The sequence below is a fragment of the Rousettus aegyptiacus genome, unplaced genomic scaffold, assembly GCF_014176215.1.
Source record: "Rousettus aegyptiacus isolate mRouAeg1 unplaced genomic scaffold, mRouAeg1.p scaffold_m13_p_7, whole genome shotgun sequence".
Lineage (NCBI taxonomy): Eukaryota > Metazoa > Chordata > Mammalia > Chiroptera > Pteropodidae > Rousettus > Rousettus aegyptiacus.
Genome location: NW_023416310.1, coordinates 73,123,794 through 73,127,628, shown reverse-complemented (window position 1 = coordinate 73,127,628; position 3,835 = coordinate 73,123,794). Strand labels below are relative to the sequence as shown.

Genomic DNA, 3,835 nt, shown 5'->3' with positions numbered 1-3,835 from the left:
TATAATTAACAACCTGCAAAAGGCATTAAATTGAGACATACGAAAACTCCTGTTTTAAAATATCAAAAACAGCCAAATAGAAGCAGTTTTGTAGCCTATGGTCCTCTTCTAGCCTATAGATATGTTTTATTTTAAAAACACAAAGTGAGCTATTTCACACTGAAAAACAGATTTCTGATCTCTCTTCAGAGAAAATATCTACAGGAAAATATAGAAGAAAATTTTTGTGACCACAGGTCAGGCAAAAATTTCTTAGTTACAACATCAAAAGAGTGACCCATGAAAGAGAAAGTTGATAAATTGCACATTATCAAAATTAAAAATTTCTGCTCCTCAAAAGACAGCATACTTGTGAGAAAATGTTTGCAAATCATATACTTGACAGAGAATAATTTGTATCTAGACCACATAAAGAACCTCAAATCTTTAAAGCCACAGATTACGTGATTCTATTTATATAAAATGTCCAGAATAAGGCAAATCCACAGAGACAGAAAGATTGGTGGTTGAGGGGGTGGGGAGGGGTCCTGGGATTAGGGAATGACACCTAAAGGGGATGAGGTTCCTTTTCGAGGTGATGAGTTTTCAAGTTGATGGTGGTGATGGCTGCACAACTCCTAATATACTAAAAATCATGAATCGTACACTTTAAAAGAGTGAATTCATGGTATGCAAATTATATTTCAATAAAGCTGTTACCAAAAGAAAGGATTCTTCAACCTCGATGAGAAAACAAACAAAAAAAATTTTTAACAGGCAAACTATTTGAATAGGCACTTCATCAAAGAAGATATACAGATGCCTAGTAAGCACATTAAAATGTACTCCACATCATCAGTCATTAGAAAATGCAAATTAAAAAACTGCAATAAAATAGACCACAGATCTATTTGAAAACAGTCTTTCTAAAAAAAATACTGACAATGCCAAGTGCTGCCAAAGATACTAAGTAACTTGAATTCTGATGCACTGTTGGTGGGAATACAAAATGATACAAAGAGTTGCTTTGGAAAACAATTTGGCAATTTCTTATAAAGTTTAAACCTAAACTTATCACATGACCCAGCAATCTCACTTCTATATATTTACCCAAGAAATGAAAATCCATATTCAAACAAAAACCTCCACACAGATGTTTATGGGAGCTTTATTTATAACTATCAAAAACTGGAATGTCCTTCAACGGCGAAATGAGTAAACACACTGTTACACGCACTCAGTGAGACCCGACTCAGAAATAAAAGAAAATCGCACGCCGACGTGATGTAAATACATCATGTTGAGTGGAAGAAGCCAGGCTCAAAAGGCGACATGTTAGGATTATATTTCTGTGACATTCTTGCAAAGATAAAATTACAGAGATAGAAAACAGATCAGCAGTTTCTAGGCACTGAGGGTGGGGGAACGGTTGACTACAAAGGGCGTGGAGAATTTCAGGGTGCTAGAACTGTCTTACATTTTGATTGCGGTAGTGGTTACATAACTGTATTTTTTGTCAAAATTCACTGAATTGTACACTAAAAAGGTTGAGTTTTGCTGTTTGTAAATTATGCTTCAATTTAAAAAAAAAGGTCTGCCGACAGTGGACCCACACTCCCGCAAAGCCACAGCTGACAGCCTAGGGTGTACACTGTTCAGACTCTTTAATCCCTGCTGAGTCAGCTGGACTCACTCACCTGCCTGGACCCTGGGGACAGGAGTTTGTCAACTCTGTTCCTAGAGACAGGTGTTTATTACCTCTGTTCATCTCAGGATAAGTATAAAATAGCAAAGCATATGTAAATGCTAAAAAGTGGTGATTTTCTGGCTAGGAGACCCTCTGTAGTAAGTATTTCCAGATAAAAAACGTGGATGCCTCCTCATTCTACAGACCCTTTGAAATATCCCCTCCTCGCTGAAGTCTTACGCAGCCCTTCCCTCCCTGTTGGGTGGTCAGACACCCCCTCTTCTGAGCTCCTGCAGCCCCTGGGTGGCCTTATCTCCTGTCGCCTACCATGGAATCAGCCACATCCTCCCCATCCTCCCTCCCCAGACGGGGAGGTCCTCGCGTCAGTACTGGCCTGGCACACAGTGGCCGCTGACAAGTGTGTGGTTTATGAGCTAACAAGAAAAAGGGTCTCGCAAGCCCAAAGGGTGAGCACAGACACCCAGAGCAGGATCGGAAGATAATCTGGAACTGGACCGAGGAAAGCTTGGAATGCCAATTCAAGGATTTCGGTTTCTTTTTTCTTTTTCTTTTCTTTTCTTTTTTTCACACCTACAGCACCTGGTCTTCCTAGGTGGCCTCCCATCCAAGTACTAACCAGGCCCAACCCTGCTCAGCTTCCGAGATCGGACGGGACCGGGTGCGTGCAGGGTGGCGCGGCCGTAGACATTTAAGGAATTCAGACCTTTATCTCGTGGGCCACCGGGAGGTTACACCTTGCACCACACACGGCAAGTCACTTTCCCCGCTTTGCCTCGGGGGCTGTCCCTCCCGGCAGCCATGCCATGCTCCCCTTCACTCAGGTGTCAGCTTAAATGGCCATCAGAGGACTGTCCATGTCCCCGTACAAAACAGCGGGCTGCCCCATCCCCACCGCACACTGCGTTTTCCTCCTCGGGACTTACCCACTCCCCACCCCCCTCTGCTCCCTGTCTCTGTCCCCTCCCTGCAACCTCGGATCCGTGACAGCGGGTCACAGCTCACAGCCGCGTGTTTGGTGCCAACGACAGCAGCCGAGCCAGAGCCGGGGCTTGATAAAATATTTGTCAAATGAATGAATCCCAGTATTAGACAGGAGGAGATGAGACTTCGCAGCTGGCAGGCGGCGGAGCCGGGACGCACACCCACCCCCTGCTCCCGTGTGACTTTTAAAGAACACTGTCCTACCGCAGGGGAACTCGGAGCCCAGGCCTCGGGGTCGGGAAGACCTCGGCTTAAATTAGCGGCTCTCTCTCACATGGAATCACTGACCGTTGAGGATCTGTGGATGTTTTAGGCCCTTTGCCCTAAGAAGTGGAGGGAGGTGCCCCCGTAAAGCATCTCACAGCTGACTTCGAGGTGCTCGAGGTCGCCATTGGGTGCTCTCAAGTGCCCTTGACCCTCAGCCACTGCTCTAGAGCAGGACGAAGAGACTGACTCACAGGGCGGAGGGAGATCCGCCCAGCGCAATGTGAACTTCCGCTGCCCCGACACGCCAGTCCGGGTCCCCTGCCCCACTGGAGACACGGTGTGCGAAGGAGGGGAACAGACTCCTGAGACCTGGGTCCCGGCCGGCCCGTGCGATTCCACAGGAAAACGAGAGTGCTGCGCGTGGAGCAGAAGGCAGCGAACGAGGCGGGGCAAGCCCTGGGGAGAACGAAGGCCGCGACACATTTCCCGAGACACCCCCTCCGAGCACCGCAAACCGCTTCACTGTTTCAATTTCAGCTCCTCTGAAAGCACCCTGCACACCCCCGCCCACGGAGTTCAAGGCGAAAACCCGTCAAAGCGCATTACCAAACCCCGCTCCAGCTCCGCTTCCCGGTGCAGACAGGTCCCTCTCGCCGCTGGAGTACGGCCTCCGGGCTGTCCCCGCCGCCTGGCGCGAGCCCTGGCACACTGCAGGAGCTCGGTTACCAAAGCCGCCCTCGTCTGCAGTCAGAAGCTTCCCCTTTGGTTGACATGATTTCTGTTTTAACTAGATGCCAATGTTTAAAAACTGAGAAAGTTCAAAACCAAATTGAGGTTTAGGGCTTCTTTTGGAAAAGCAGATGATTTACACCCAGAGGTCGAGCTCCCACAGGTGGAGGTGCTCGGCTGGGAATGAATTGTCGTTGCCCCTTGTCCCTTTCGGTGGCACCGTTCGCGTGT

At 47.7% G+C, this 3,835-nt stretch overlaps 1 pseudogene; it reads right to left on the bottom strand.

Annotated features, from left to right (window-relative positions):
- Positions 1–2,254: 2,254 nt before the first annotated feature.
- Positions 2,255–2,373, bottom strand: LOC118605648 (annotated as a pseudogene).
- Between the last annotated feature and the right edge of the window lie 1,462 nt (positions 2,374–3,835).